General features: G+C 43.5%; 1 protein-coding gene across 1 annotated transcript in view; it reads left to right on the top strand.

The window, feature by feature from the left end:
- Positions 1 to 17,313, top strand: part of LOC124617135 (muscle-specific protein 20-like) — a 166,952-nt gene that overhangs the window by 91,450 nt on the left and 58,189 nt on the right. The window lies entirely within an intron of this gene.

Here is a 17,313-nt window from a genome sequence, read left to right as displayed (position 1 = left end):
TCTCCCAGCTTTCATATTTCTCTTCCCTTTGTTGTGAATCCTGAATCGCTTTGGCAGAGTTGCAACTCGGAGTCAGCGAATACAGTTAAACAGCTTTGTCAATGGTCAGATGCTGTTCCGCAGCAGTCCTGTTGTTAAAACCAAACCCATTCGGGTGGCGAAAACTGACAACAATTCTAAGTTTTATTTATTTGTACCCCCCATGAACCATGGACCTTGCCGTTGGTGGGGAGGCTTGCTTGCCTCAGCGATACAGATGGCCGTACCGTAGGTGCAACCACAACGGAGGGGTATCTGTTGAGAGGCTAGACAAACGTGTGGTTCCTGAAGAGGGGCAGCAGACTTTTCAGTAGTTGCAAGGGCAACAGTCTGGATGATTGACTGATCTGGCCTTGTAACAATAACCAAAACGGCCTGGCTGTGCTGGTACTGCGAACGGCTGAAAGCAAGGGGAAACTACGGCCGTAATTTTTCCTGAGGGCATGCAACTTTACTGTATGATTAAATGATGATGGCGTCCTCTTGGATAAAATATTCCGGAGGTAAAATAGTCCCCCATACGGATCTCCGGGCGGGAACTACTCAAGAGGATGTCGTTATCAGGAGAAAGAAAATTGGTGTTCTACGCATCGAAGCGTGGAATGTCAGATCCCTTAATCGGGCAGGTAGGTTAGAAAATTTAAAAAGGGAAATGGATAGGTTAAAGTTAGATATAGTGGGAATTAGTGAAGTTCGGTGGCAGGAGGAACAAGACTTCTGATAAGGTGACTACAGGGTTAAGTTTGTGGCACAACTTGACCAGAAGAAGGGATCGGTTGGTAGGACATGTTCTGAGGCATCAAGGGATCACCAATTTAGTATTGGAGTGCAGCGTGGAGGGTAAAAATCGTAGAGGGAGACCAAGAGATGAATACACTAAGCAGATTCAGAAGGATGTAGGTTGCAGTAGGTACTGGGAATTGAAGAAGCTTGCACAGGATAGAGTAGCATGGAGAGCTGCATCAAACCAGTCTCAGGACTGAAGACCACAACTACAACAACATTTATTTTTACGGGCTTATCACTGGAAACAATACAGTTAAGGTTTTTAAGGTTAACTGATATTCTATTGAAATGTGATCGAAGATGCTACTACAGGCGGCTGTAAAATGAATCTGCGCAACGGAAAATAATTAACGCTTAACTGAAGATTTGGCCCTGTTTGACTACCCCTGAAGCATATCTACATCTACATCATTACTCTGCAATTCACATTTAAGTGCTTGGCAGAGGGTTCATCGAACCACAATCATACTATCTCCCTACCATTCCACTCCCGAACAGCGCGCGGGAAATATGAACACCTAAACCTTTCTGTTCGAGCTCTGATTTGTCCTATTTTATTTTGATGATCATTCCTACCTATGTAGGTTGGGCTCAACAAAATTTTTTCGCATTCGGAAGAGAAAGTTGGTGACTGAAATTTCGTAAATAGATCTCGGCGCGACGAAAAACGTCTTTGCTTTAATGACTTCCATCCCAACTCGCGTATCATATCTGCCACACTCTCTCCCCTATTACGTGATAATACAAAATGAGCTGCCCTTTTTTGCACCCTTTCGATGTCCTCCGTCAATACCACCTGGTAAGGATCCCACACCGCACAGCAATATTCTAACAGAGGACGAACGAGTGTAGTGTAAGCTGTCTCTTTAGTGGACTTGTTGCATCTTCTAAGTGTGCTGCCAATGAAACGCAACCTTTGGCTCGCCTTCCCCACAATATTATCTATGTGGTCTTTCCAACTAAAGTTGTTCGTAATTCTTACACCCAGGTACTTGACAGCCTTGAGAATTGTACTATTTATCGAGTAATCGAATTCCAACGGATTTCTTTTGGAACTCATGTGGATCACCTCACACGTTTCGTTATTTAGCGTCAACTGCCACCTGCCACACCATACAGCAATCTTTTCTAAATCGCTTTGCAACTGATATTGGTCTTCGGATGACCTTACTAGACGGTAAATTACAGAATCATCTGCGAACAACCTTAGGATCTCTTAATTCTATAAATTACAATCTAAACATAAATGTATGATGAAGGCAACTAATCCTACTAAATTATAAACGCTGTTCCTGCTTATATATTTATTCTAGATTTAAAAAAAAACAACTTTATATTACAAAGTTTACATTTCCTAAGTAAAATTGCCCAACTCTGCCCCTTATTATGACTGCGCGGTCAAATATCAATAACGCGAAGTGTCTGACATCATCTACGTACCAAACACTAGAAGACACTACCTTCAAAGATGATCTGCGGTGGTGTGGATGACAAGATGGAAGACGTGCGAGGGGAATTGCTGACATAATCGGCGCTCGGCGGTACCAACAGAAATTGCAACATTTAATTTCATCTCGCAATTTTGTCACTACCACTGCTAGGTCGCTGCCGTTTGCAGAAATGAAAAGACGGGGAAGTCGCCATGAAGTGTGGCGGACAAATCCGATATGTGACGAAGCCGAACGATGGACCCATCGGACACCTCTTCTTGTGCAGTTACCATTGCTAGTAAAGTGAACGTTCATCGTTTTCCTTTCATTCCTTGCTAAAAGGAGGATAAGTAGGCAGCTAGCTTGTTGATGTACAGAATATCCAATAGTTGAATAAACAGTTCTAAAACTGGCAGTATATTTATAATATGCAGCCGATATTTTTATAGGTCAGTACTTTGATAAAACGATACGTTTTTCGATATATAGACAGCCGATAATATATTTCTAAATATCGATATATCGCAATACTGATATGTTTAAAAATACCGACAGTCCTACTCCTTACGCACAGTCGTTGTGCTAGCTGGACAGCTCGTAGCAGTTTGTAGTTGACGAGTGATTCTTTCTGCTGATTTCAAGCGATTTTATTCCATCATTCTCCACAGTGCTCGACGGTCCCTGTCCGTCAGTACGTGGGATCTGCCTCTGTCTCGCTTTTGCTTGCTTTGCTCCTTCGCGTATCCACTTCACAATCAAAAAAATGTTCAAATGTGTGTGAATTCCTAAGGGACCAAACTGCTGTGGTCATCGGTCCCTAGACTTACACACTACTTATGGTAAGAACAACACATACACCCATGCCCGAGGGAGGACTCGAACCTCCGGCGGGAGAGGCCCTGCAGTCCGTGACATGGCGCCTCAAACCGCGCGGCCACGCCGCGCGCCACTTCACATTCACATCACCATCAGTCGGGGGGGTTTAGAAGGGCTGAAGAGTCCCTGATGGATTAGGTGACATCTAAGGACAAGTCCACGTTCTAAATCGCGGAAGTCACCTGACCGTCCCATTATGCTTTTTCTGACATCAATGCTCTTCTCCGTCTCCTTTTATTCTGCCGGGCCCACCTCTCGTGCATCTAGCGGTCAGTTCCCCATTACAAAGAGGTATCCGCATGTTTTTGATCAGACAGTACATATTTCTGTATTTTGGGTACATGACTGATTTTATGTCCACCCCCGGTAGCTGAGTGGTATAGCCCGCACGGTAGCTCAGCGTGTTCGGTCAGAGGGTTATCTGCCCTCTGGAATAAAATAAACTGAGTTAATCGATCAACAACGAACTTAAACGGATGTCTTACGACGTCCGCCCCGAGCAGATGAAGCGAACAAAATTAGATTAAGAAAAAAAAGGGGTCAGCGCGACAGAATGTCAATCCTAAGGGCCTGGGTTCGATTCCCGGCTGAGTCGGAGATTTTCTCCGCTCAGGGGCTGGGTGTTGTGTTGTCCTAATCATCATCATTTCATCCCCATCGACGCGCAAATCGCCGAAGTGACGTCAAATCGAAAGACTTGCACCAGGCGAACGGTCTACCCGACGGGAGGCTCTAGTCACATGACATTTACTTTTTTTTTTTTTTACTGTGTTCGTAATTTAATAGCCCCCATCTTCAGGTGATACTAACTTTAACACGCCTGAGATTTTTGTCCAAGAACCGTGTAAAATGATTATTAGCCATCATATGAAGTAGGCCCCATTTCAGTCAAAGTGCATAGTCATAATCTGACAACAGTGGCTTGAGGAGCAAGATGATAAATTCCAGTGACAAGGACGAGACCCCTCTGACATACTGAAACCGTCTGTAGGATTGGATCTGGAAACGGAATCATCGCTTTGCGAGGATTGAGTTAATTTATAAATTTCCTCGACGCTGGTCTTCAGCTCCGAGAAGTCTGTGAACCACAGACTCATTAATAATTTTTCTTATGTCTGTAGAAGAATTCAACTTCAACCGGAACCACGACTCACCATGTCTGACTTGTAGTAAGGCTTTTATTATGCATTTAATTACAAAACGTTATCTGAGGTTAATCTGCTAGAAACATCTCGTTTTTAACAAACTACAAATTTCCGAAGAAAAACATAAGAGAATCACCTCAGTATTTACGTTATTATAATAATCTTCTGGTCGTTGGTATTCCTTGACTACATAGTGCGTGAGGGAGGTTCTTTGCATGTCGTGATGCCAAGTACTGCTTTAACGTTCTTGGGATGGAACGGAGCTCATGCGGAATACCTCAGACAAAAATAATAAAAAAAACGAAACAAGACTTGCTCCTTGATAAATCCTCTTACGTAATAATTAACCTTTAACTTCTGGACTGTTTTTCAGATAAACAAAGGAACAGATCTACTAATAAAGTTTGTTCATTTATATTCGAGATTCCACACTTAATCAACGAAATGATTTATTTCCAAAAACTTTGGAACATCTGGGAAACCACTCACCCTCACAGCTTCCGATGGTAAGCAGGGATCGTGTCGCAGCCCAATGAATATTTTAATTTTCCTTAAGGTTTATATTTCAGTTACCAGTCTTTCCATTGATCTGATATCGTCTTTCAGCTCTTCGTATCTTCTGCTAATCTTTTTAACCCTGCATACCTTTTATACTCAACGTCCTGTGTAGTCCGATTGACGTATTGGGACCCTATAGCATAGTTAAAACTGAAGTGTGCATTCCGCTGTATTTCATCTCCTGTCGTCGTCGTTGTAGTTGTTCTTATTCCAAAGAGCTGTTTGATGCACCTGCTCACGCCACTCTATCCTGTGCAAGCATATTCATTTCTGCGTAATTACAGCAAACCACATGCATGTGAACCTGCGTACTGTAGCCAAGCTCTGGTCTCTCTCTGTACTCTCTACCCCCCCTCCCCAAACTTCTCCCATTTACAAACTGACTATTCCTTGATGCCCTAACATGTGCCTTATCAACCGATCCCTTTATTCAGTCAAATGTGGGATAAATTTCTTTTCTGTCCATTTCGATCCAATACTCATCCACCCGTCTAATCTTCAGCATTCTCCCGAAGCGTCAATTCCTTTATTTTCTAAACCGTTTATCGCCCATGTTTCAATTCCGTACAAAACTACGCTCCAGAGAAATACTTTCAGGAAAGACTTCGTAACATTTAAACATATTTTTTCGGAAATGGTTTTCTGGCTATCGCCAGTCTATATTTTATGTCCTTTCCACTTCGGCCATCTTCAGCTTTTTTACTGCCCGAGTACAAGAGCTCATATACTACTTTTAATGTCTCGTTTCCTAATTTAATTACCGCAGCTTCGTCTCGCTTAATGCGCCTACATTCCATACCTTGGTTTTACTTTTGTTGATGTCCATCTTATAACCTCTTTTGAATAAACTTTCCATTCCGATCAACTGATCTTTCAAGTCGTTTACCGTTTGTGACAGATTTACGACACCGGAAAACACCAGAATTTTTTCTCATTCTTTACTTTGTCTACTCTGCTGATGTGATCTGAATATCTCTAATATAATGTCCATCACATATTTCTTCATTACATTCTTCTCAACGAATCGTCACTTTTTCAAATGCAAAAACAATGCTACCTTTCTTTATTTGGAATTGTTTCCGCTGTATCAGCCAAAATCCATTTTCTAAACGTACATCCTTCCTGTCTTATGTCTGGTATTTAATTAGTCTCCTCGGTTACCTTAGCATCAGTTTAATTTTTTCCGGTATCTTTCCTGGTGTTCCAGTAACATTTTATTTTACTCTGTACTAGATTACCCTCCCCGTTTCCGCACTAAATTCAGCAGCTATGTCTTTATCTTTTAGTGTTTTTATATACTACTTAGTGCTGTTTCATTCTTTTTTAAACCAATTATTCTAGTTACTTCTTTTTGGGGAGTCGATAGCTTCCTTTCCTACTGAAAGCACGAAATGGCATTAATACAGTTCGCATTTTATAGTTGGACCTTGCGTCAATAGGCCTCCTTTATACAAGCCGCTGACGGATTGTTTCTTCCACGGTGCAGACAGGGAGATCTCAATGACCTCTTTCCGTAGCGTAACAGCCGGGGCAGGCGCCAGGGCAATCTTTCTCGCCCAGCCAAAATAGCTCTGCAACTGTTTGACAACTGTTTCGCGGCTGCCAAAGTTTCCTCAGACTGTTTTGCTCCAGCGTTGTCTAAATAAATTGCTGACGACACCGTTTGATGTATTTCCAGGCGCATTCTCTTTTCTCATGTCTGTGCGACGGCAGAAGTATATATGTTCTTCTCGGCGTTATGCTTCAGCATGACTGGTGGTGAGCATATGTTGTTGCTGTAACTCCCGGTCGTCGGAGGAAGCCAGCAGATTCTCTCATAGAGCAATCTCTTGAGGGATAGTAACGAACTTTATTGCCCAGTTTCTGTCAGAACTTTTGGCCAAGTAACTATTTGTTTAGGTTGTGAGTTGTCTCGTCTTGGCAACGAGATAATACGGCACGACGTATTTCGAGAGAGAGTAACTGTAGGAAAGTCTTGGTGCTGCTTACGCCACCTGTTGTGAAGATTGTTGTCCAACAGGACATGGTGCCAGAATGACAGCAGAAATTAGGCAGAATAGTGTTCTGACAACTACCCTGTGTGCTTTTACTGTCCTGGATATTCATCTGAAACTGCAGTCCAGATATAGTGAAGGGTCTAACACAAGTAATAGCGTCTAGTATGGCGTAGGTCCAATGTCCACCCTCTCAAGCACATTTGCATCAGATCGGTAACACTTCAACGGAGAATATCCGACGATTTTCCACTTCAGAGTTCTCGAGGGGTATTAGTGAGTGTAATCGGTTCCTTTTTTGTTGTGAAAGTGCTTTCGTGGGGTCCTTTATATTGCTTGCCAAAACTAGACAACAAAGGTGTGAGTAAAAGTTGAGGCACCTGCACAATCGGCCCCATGTGATCGCACAGTCTTTCCTTTCATAGTCTTTCCTTTTGGTTCTGACGACGAACAGAATCTCAGTAAATCCTCCACGAGATTACTCGAGATTTGTCAGTGTCATGTTTTTCGTTTTTTGTCCCCAGGGGCATTATTTTCGGCACAGAGTAATAGTAAGTGTCGAAGGGAAGGAGGCATCTTGCTGCTGTCTTCTTAAGAGAAGATGAGGATATTGGGAAATGGGGTATTCTCGGGCTAGAGTTGAGAATAATTACCGAAATTCAGTCGCTCGATGTTCTCCGCAGTGTGCGAAATTTGCGGAGGTTTCAGTGGAAGTTCTGGATAAAAGATACGTGGTTACAAGTTCCGTGATGGAGATGTGGTGGAAGAGTGTAGTTGCAGGAACTTTGTTCTGTGTAACAATGTGAGTTGGTGTGAACTGGAGAGAATACCAAGGTGGTAATTTGACAGAATACGGGCATTTTCAAACAGTAGGCAATTTCCACGTTTCCAAGTTGTGTAAGCAGACGACGGGAGAGTTTCATAAACAAACCCTCTAATAAATCAGGCGTAGTTCTGCATTTGATTCGCCACTGCTGAAGCAGTGAAATCCTGTGTTCACCCGCGATTATTACCATTTCACAGTCGCTGAGCACAACGATTCCAAATGGAGTCCAACCTGAATGTCAGGCGTCTATTTGTTCGAGACGTGAGATGGTGCGTACGCACTGGAACGGACACCGTCTTAGTGGTAGCAGACTCAGTGTGTCGAGTTCACAGCATTCTGTGGAAATGGAAAACTTTCTGTTGGTAATCTGCGTCCATTCCGGCGTTAATCACGAGCTTCCATGGTTTCTACAGTCATCATCACCAGAGTAACAAAATAATAATAATAATAATAATAATAATGAGTGTTAGGTAGGAGGCAGGAAGCTTCTGGAATGTTACAGAAATAAGCTAGGTAATTCGAAAGATGTATGGGAATTAGCGGCTGGAAGACTGTGCTACACACGCTGCTGGACTAATCGAATAGGAGAGAAGACAGTTTGAACACTGCCCGGCGCACTATTTCCGCATCCCCGCCTGGCTAGCGTTTGGTTCGCCAAGCATGGTGGGGCCAACAGTATCTGACCGTCACGCAGTCATAGAAAGTGCAGTGATGCTAGTTGACAATGGCTTTAATACTAATGACTGCTGGACTGATACAAGGCAGATTAATGGTACGACGCAACAACTTACAATACCGTGCATATCGACCAAATCGTCAGGTTTTCAGTTGCCATGCGATATCTGGTCGGTTTTTGATCGAGTAATAACAAACAATGGCAGATGAACCGATTCGCTGCGCAAATATGAGAAAACAACCTCTCCAAGTTGTGACTGTGGCCCATTGAAAAGCAGACTGACTGTTCACCGTGTAGTTTAAGAATTTCCTCTGAGCGCTCACCCTGGCGATCCAGCAGAGGTCCTGGTGACGGCGGAAGGATCAGTAGACTACATTCGTCGCCTTGATATTAGTTTGTAATTTGAGATAGTTGTAAATAGTGATTTTTAGTGTGTAGGCATACGCTAAATAAATAAATAAATAAGTGAACATTAATATGAAATGTGCCCACCCTTCACCTTTTTAATTCGTTGGTTGATTTGGGGTAGGGGACCAAACAGCGGGTCATCGGTCTCATCGGATTGGGGAAAGATGGGGAAGGAAGTCGGCCGTGCCCTGTCAGAGGAATCATCCTATCATTTTCCCGAAGCGATTTAGGGAAATCAGGGGAAACCTAAACCTGGATGGCCGGACGCGGGTTTGAATTGTCGTCCTCCCGAATGCGAGTCCAGTGTGCTAACGACTGCGCCACCTCGCTCGGTGTTCTTCGCATTTATAATGGCTTCACCTCTGATGGGGACATTTTCAGTGAGGCGTCTGAATATCTGTGGAGGAATGGCAACCCGTTCTTCCTCAAGAGCCGAAACCAGAGAAAGTAGTGATGTTGGATGCTGGGGTCTGGAGTGCAGTCGACGTGCTCATTCATCCCTCAGGTTTTTTCAGTGAGTTCAGGTCTGAACTCTGAGCTAGTAAATTTCAGGAATGTTATTGTTCACAAACCTTTGCCTCGCAGATTCTTCTTTATGACAAAGTGGATAGTCATGCTGATACAAACAGTCTTCGTCTCCTCAACTGCTCCTCTTCTCTATGCAGCACAGGATGCTGTAAAATGTATTCATATCCTTCAACACTTAGGTTTTCTTAAGCGCAATAAGGAGACCACACCACAACTATGAAAAACACCCCTACACCATAACATCATCTCCTTCGTACTTCACAGTTGTCATTACACATGACGGCAGGTAACTTTCTCCTGGTATTCGCCAAACCCAAACACTGCTGACGGATTGCCACATGTTACAGCGTGATTCATCACACCAAATCTCTCTTTTCCAGTCATCCACTGTCCAGTGGCGTACCTCCTTGTACCAATTGAAGGGTCGCTTAGCGTTGCCTACAGAAATCTATGACTTATGAGTAGTTGATCAACCATTAGTCTCCTTTCTTATTAATTCCGCACGCACAGTCGTAGTGCTAGCTGGACTGCTGGTAACAATTTGCTGCTCACGAGTGATTCCTTCCGCTGATTTGATGCGATGTTTTACAACCACCCTCTGCAATGCTCGACATTCTCTGCCCGTCAGCAAGTGAGGCCTGTCTGCTCGTGCTTTAGCCGCTCCACTTCACACTCACATCACCAACAGTCGACTTGAGGAGCTTTAAAAGAGTTGAAATATTCCTGATTCATATGTTACACGGGCGACATCCAATAAATAGTCGACATTCAAAGAGACCATTCTGTTGTTACCGTTTCTCTAATGACAACACAATAGTCCACGCCCCCTTTTATACTGGCGGGTCCGTCTCTCGCGACATCTAACGGTGTTCGGATACCTTTGATCAGATAGTGTAATTCAGCACATTGGCCTCGCATTTCCAATTGAAAAGGATATGATGAATTTCCTTCTCGATCTTTGTACAATCCTAGTTTATGTTTCATACTGTCGTCGACAAGACGTGTTCCGCACCGAGAATGGATCCTGGTTCCCTGCCTATAACGGCCTGTGCCCTAAAATTACCCCATCCGAGCACGCCTGCTGTACTTGCGAAAAGCTTCGCGGCACCGTTGAAGACCATGACAGTGTGAAGCACTCATTTTACCTCAGAGTCACACTCGTGGTTAATTAGTGGCGACTCGAATCCTGATCCAACTCAATTTCAGCGTGTTACGTAGAATCAACTACTGCGAAGTTATATTCTTTGGTGAGCAGGAAGAACCTGAGCACTATATTTCGGTCCATAGGAAGCTAGCCACCCTGGCTTATGCGCTTGATCTGTGGAGTAATTGGCGACGTCGCTAGTGCACGCCGTCGATACGGGGGTAGCTCGTTCCAATAGCGGGCTTCTTCCTTTCGTGCTTTACGACTCTTTGCGTCGGATCTCCTATTCTTCTTACGGTATTCTGAATGTCTTTGTGTTGTTTCAGGATGATCTCCCATCGTTTTCAGGTCGTTCTTTATGGTTCTAATCCATGTATTCAATGGACGTCCGGTGCCTCTTTTCGGTTCTTTTGTCAACTACAATTTTTGTCATGTGGTTTGGTTCACGGTTCGTGACATGCCTGTACCAGCGTAGGCGATTTTTTTGAAGCTTTTTCGCTATGTTTGCACCTTAAACGAACCTGGGTTGTGGTCGTTTCTTACTCTGCCTGGTAGGCAGAGTAAGATCAGCATAGCATCCTTGTCTCTGCAATCTGGAGCTTCCTTTCGTCTGTTTTACGCATGGTCCGGAGTATTGTGTACTGTATATTAGAGCTGTTCCTATCAGTCAAATTGGTTCAAATGGCTCTGAGCACTATGGGACTTAACAGCTATGGTCATCAGTCCCACCAACGCGAGCAGCAATGTCGCGATACGATAAACCGCAATCGCGATAGGCTATAATCCGACCTTTATGAAAGTTGGAAACGTGATGGTACGCATTTCTCCTCCTTACACGAGGCATCACAACAACGTTTCACCAGGCAACGCCGGTCAACTGCTGTTTGTGTATGAGAAATTGGTTGGAAACTTTCCTCATATCAGCACGTTGTAGGTGTCGCCACCGGCGCCAGCCTTGTGTGAATGCTCTGAAAAGCTAATCGTTTGCATACCACAGCATCTTCTTCGTCTCGGTTAAATTTCGAGACTGTAGCACGTCATCTTCGTGGTGTAGCAATTTTAATGGCCAATAGTGTAATTATAGGGACATTTCTTCTAGATTTGACTCATACTACCTCGTGTAGGAGTATGTGACACTTTTTTTTAAACACCCTGTATTTTTGCTCATGCGAGGGCCCTTTCGACAGCAAGAGAAACGTGAATGAAAAAAGTAATGACGAATAACGCCTACATGTGTGGGCGACAAGGTGTGCTGCTGCAGAAGATGGCAGCACAGGTGCTGGTGGTGTCGCAACACCTCGTCTGGAGCCACCTCGCAGCCAGCGCCCGGCTTTCGCGCTGGGGGCGTCGCGTCACAGGCGGGCGTTACGTCAGAGGCGCGGGCATCCCGCCAGACCCCGCTGGCGGCCGCGGTGCACGCTGCCGCGCGTTTATCAAGCTGCCAGCGCCGGCGAGTGTCGGCAGGCTTTATGTTGCTCCTTTCTGTCCGGACTACCCGGAGGTCGACCAGAGGACTCCCGTTTATTTGCTTCTCTACACTTTGTTTGGCTTACTGGACCAAAGTCAGTCCCTCTTCCGGTACTGTGTCAGTTTGTACCCGAACAAGGTTGTGCAGAGGTCACGCTTCGGACTGATCTAGTACATAGACCGCATTACCTACCGAAAAACTCCAAATGATAATCACTACGGTAATGAGACTTACAACATTCTCTCGGACTTTGTAAGAGTAACTGGAATCGGATTATCATTGAAATTAAAGATTTTTTTTTATTTTCTTAAAGTATTCTGTGGTATGGCGCAGTTAAAATGCCCAATTCCTTGAAGACATATTATTCTTACTGCTGCCGGCCAGGGTGGCCGAGCGGTTCTAGGCGCTACCGTCTGGAACCGGGTGACCGCTACGGTCGCAGGTTCGAATCCTGCCTCGGGCATGGATGTGTGTGATGTCCTTAGGTTAGTTAGGTTTAAGTAGTTCTAAGTTCTAGGGGACTGATGACCTCGGAAGTTAAGTCCCATAGTGCTCAGAGCCATTTCAACCATTCTTACTGCTCGCTTTTGTGGAATCAATATTTTCTTTCTAAGCGTTGAGTTAACGCAGAAAATGATGTATTGCACGTTGTGGTACTTCAGTTGTAACTGTATTAATTTATCTCTTTTCCGAGGTGATTCCATAAAACTAGATTTCTAGAGGGCTTTTGACACTGTTCCTCACAAGCGGCTTGTGATAAAAATGTTTGCCTGAGAGTCTCAAACAATTAAGTGCAGCTACTTTTGCTCTTCGTATAATTTTAAACAAACGAATTAACCTCATGACATATTTTGCATATTACCACTTAATAATATCTTATGGAAAATAGAAATAAAATATTGATTGTACAAAAGCAAGCAGTAAGAATAATATGTGGTGTTCACCTACGGACGTCTTCAAGGAGTTGGACATTTTAACTGCGCCGTCACAATATATATATATATATATTCGTTAGTGAAATTCGTCATAAATAATCCATGACAATTTAAAAAGAACAGTGAGGTCCACACCTACAACAGAAGAGGATAAATGACCTTTATTACTCATTATTACAGCTGCCAGGATTTCGGATGGAATCTATTAGGCACACTACGATTGTAGTGGTGTGGACATGTTGGGAACTTGGGTCTCACGGGGAGCGTGCAATGGATAAGTCCCTACAGGCGCACTATCCTCTGTGCCTTCGGTGCCTCAGATGGCTGCTCTGCAGTTGGTGCAGTGGATAGAGTTTTGTTCGATTCCCGGCAGGGGACTGTGTGTTGTGTGTCCTCTATCATCATTTCGCCGGCACGGTAGCTCAGCGTGTGCGTAGTCAGTGGGTTAGCTAACCTCTGTAATAAAAAAACTGAGTGAGCGGATCAAGGAAGAACATGAACGGGTGTCACCGGACATCCGCCCTGAACGAATTGAACGAACAATATAGAACAAAATGAGATAAAAAAAAAAAACAAAAAAAAAACAAAAAGTGGATAGAGCGTCTGCCATCTAAGAAGGAGATACCGTGTTCTAGTCCCGGTCGGGACACACATTTTCAACATGTCCCCAATGATGCATATCAACGCCTGCTTGCAGCTAGTGTGTCGATTTAATCATCATTTCATCCCAGAAAGGAGTTCAATATGCACCAATAAAAATCTTTTATCATTTGCCCAATAATAAAATATCTGACTGGTAGCAAAAGTAACTGTATATCTAACCTAGAATACTTTATCATGGACTGTTTCTTCTATTCCGTGGACGATTTTCTATTTACAAACTGGTAGCTTGGAAAAAACTTTGCTTTCAAGTGTAGTTGTAGAGTAGGACTAAAAAAATATGTTCATTCATTAATGTTAACAGTAATCATGTATACATATCCTGTAAACTTATTCGTTCTACATTATTTAGATTAGAGAATCGTTCAAATAATCTATGGAACATGTAACTAACTAACTAAGGAGTAGCGTCTCAGATATTGGTTACGTGATTTCTCAACAGAAAGGTCACAGTTCGTAGTAATAGACGGGAAGTCATCGAGTAAAACAGAAGTGATATCTGGCGTCCCCGAAGAAGTGTTACAGGCCCTCTGCTGTTCTTAGGTTTAGGAGACAATCTGAGTAGACTTCTTAGATCCTTCGCAGATGATGCTGTCGTGTACCGTAAAATAATCAGAAAATCAGAAGCAATTGCCAAATGATTTATAAAAGATATCTGTATGGTGAGGAAAGGGGCATTTGTCTCAGAATATGGAAAAGTGTGAAATCTTCTACGTGCGTACTAAAATGAACGTGTTAAATTTAGGTTACGCGACAAATGACATAAATCTAAAGGCTGTTAATTCAACTAAATACCTGGGGATAACAGTTATGAACAACTTAACTTGGAACGATTATAGGGATAATGTTTCGGGAAAGGCGAACCAAAGACTGCGTTTTATTGACAGAACACTTAGAAGATCTACCAAAGAGATTACCTACACTACTCTTGTCTGTATTGCTGCACAGAATGGGATCCTTACCAGATAGGGTTACGGAGTACATCAACAAAGTTCAAAGAAGACCAACACGTTTTGTATTATCACGAAATAGGAGAGAGAGTGTCACTGACGTGATACAGGATTTGGGTTGGACATTATTAAATCAAAGGCGTTTTTCGTTGTGGCGCAATCTTGTCACGAAATTTCAGTCTCCAAATTTCTCCTCCGAATGCGAAAATATTTTGTTGACATCCAGCTACGTAGAGAGAAATATCTTCGTAATAAAATAAGAGATAGCAGAGCTCGCGCGGAAATATTTAAGTGTTCGTTTTTCCTCCGCGCTGTTTTGGAGTGGAACGGTAGAGAAACAGTCTGAAGGTGGTTCGATATACCCCTTGCCTGGCACGTAAGAGTGCACTGGAGAGTAGTCATATAAATCTGTATATTGTATTGTATTGTATTGTATGTTAACCGGGGGTCTAGAAACGGCGGAGAGACCCCGACCCCGCCGCAGCTGCAATGGTCCACAACCCCACGACGACTACCGCAGTCCACTTCACCCTTCCCACCCCAGGGAACGTCTCACACCAGACGAGTGTAACCCCTACATTTGCGTGGTAGAGTAATCGTGGAGTACTCGTACGTGGAGAACTTGTTTGCTCAGCAGTCGCCGACGTAGTGTAGCTGAGGCGGAATAAGGGGAACAAGCCCACATTCGCCGAGGCAGATGGAAAACCGCCTAAAAACCATCCACAGGCTGGCCTGCTCACCAGACCTCGACGCACGTCCGCCGTGCCGGGGATCAGGCGGTCCTTCCCAGTCCGGAAAGCCGTGCTTTAGACAGCTCGGCTAACAGGGCGAGCAAATCTGTATAAGGAAGTGATGCATGTAGTTTTTGTCGTTGCAGACACTGATGGCTGGTTGGAAATTTGGAATCTCATCGCGGTTTCAAAACTCCTATTTTCCAGTGATAAGTTTTTGTGGTATGTGACATACACGAAGTTTCACCCTTTACCTGTTTCGGAAGATGCTTCCTTGCTTTCTGTTTATATCTTGACTTAATAGCTGACCGGGAGATGTATCATTTTTAAATCCGGAGAAATGTGGGAGGATTCGAAGAAACAATGACCCTACAATTTATCTTAGATAGTTGAGAAGAAGCAAATCCACATTTATAGCATTTGGAAATATGGAAATGTTCACTGAAATCGACTGTTTGAAATTTTGAAGTACTTAGAGATAAAACGCAGGAAGCGAACGTGTACCGAAACCAGACTAGAGTTCTAGGAGTCGGAGGTCGTGGAAGAGAGTCAATAATTGAGAAGGGAGTGAGGCAGAATTTTAGCCTATCTCTGATATTATTAAATCTGTACATTGAACAAACAGAAAAGGAAACCAAGTGAGAAATGAAAAGAAGGAAATAAAGTCTAACGAGAAAAAATAAATACTTTAAGGTTTGCCCATGACACTAGTCATTCAAGCCATATACGCGACGACTCCCATCAGACTCGTCAGGTGCATTTTATCTGGTGTTTCGGCAGATATTTGCAATTTTGTTCTTTAACGTGTAGCTGGAGTCAGTCAAAAAATGATTGCTCAGCACGTCTTTCATACGACGCCCAGCGTCGTTGGAAATAATCGTTTTATTTCCCTTTATAAACAAAATGATTTTCAAAGTGGGATTTTACATGACCATGCGACAGAGCGGTCCCAATTTGTCTAGTGTGATATTCGTTTTACCAACATGTACTAAGAGGACAGTAAAGCACAAGGAATAACCATTACTGAGCAGCGACATCACCGCACTGGCTTGCGATGAGTTCTAGGCGCTTCAGTCCGGAACCGCGCCGCTGCTACGGTTGCATGTTCGAATCCTACCTCGGGCATGAATGTGTGTGATGTCCTTAGGTTCGTCAGGTTTAAGTAGTTCTAAGTTCTAGGGGACTGATGACCTCAGATGTTCAGTCCCATAGTGATTAGAGCCATTTTTTGCAGAAGTGCGCTATTCAGTCCGTGGGGCGGCGAATAAGTTGTAAAAAATCTAATTGCTGTATAAATGCTTGCATGTTGAATCAGTTTCTGGCTTTTAGAATGTTGTTAATGCTGTCTTTCGCCGTTCTCAACACTGGCTCTCTATTTACTTTTTAGCACCCAGAAAGTGATTCAACAAAACGTGGAGCCAGTAATTAGAGATCCTAGTGCCCACTTCAGCTGAGAATACCATTATAGCTGCAGCTTATAGCTCTGAGGAATTAGGAGATTGTCCGGGATTTCTAATCAAAAACGGTTTTCCAAAATAGTTGAGTATATTCTGAAATTCACTGATAAAAAACACAAGTATCCCTACAACCTAACTAACAGAGCAGTTCAGAGTCTAATGCGCTGATGCAACTATAAATGTCCGAATTAAATGTTAAAAAGAATGCTCGCCATAATTTGATGAGATTATTTCATCAAACGCCACGCTAAATATCTGGTAGAATGTCTGTCCCGCGACGGCACGTGAAAATACGACAATACGCAAACTGAAGCTAGTTAATGAAAATCATCCCAGAATTAACACTTCACTTGAAATGATTTCATGGTTCCGCGTATCTCTAGTAACTTAATACGGCACCCGAGGCTGTTTGTAGCAGTGATACCGATGCGACGCGACTCCCGACACAGATGGCGTGTCATTCCGCGTCTGGAGAGAACTGGGCCCTTGCTTCCTCGCGCAGCGTTCTTTATATAAAGCCGCGGTGCGGACGGCTAAGGGAACGCCTGATCAAATCGGCTCTCCCGACTAACCGCTGGGCTAGTAACGCACCACTTCAAGTTACATAATAAATTATAGCTTCTTTTGCTGATGGCCGATGATGCTCTTAATTTAAACGTGCATTCAGCACGCAGGTAAGTATTGATAATAAAATTTTGACGT

This window comes from Schistocerca americana, chromosome 1 (genome assembly GCF_021461395.2).
Source record: "Schistocerca americana isolate TAMUIC-IGC-003095 chromosome 1, iqSchAmer2.1, whole genome shotgun sequence".
NCBI classification, from domain to species: Eukaryota; Metazoa; Arthropoda; class Insecta; order Orthoptera; family Acrididae; genus Schistocerca; species Schistocerca americana.
This window is presented reverse-complemented; position numbering and strand designations above follow the sequence as displayed.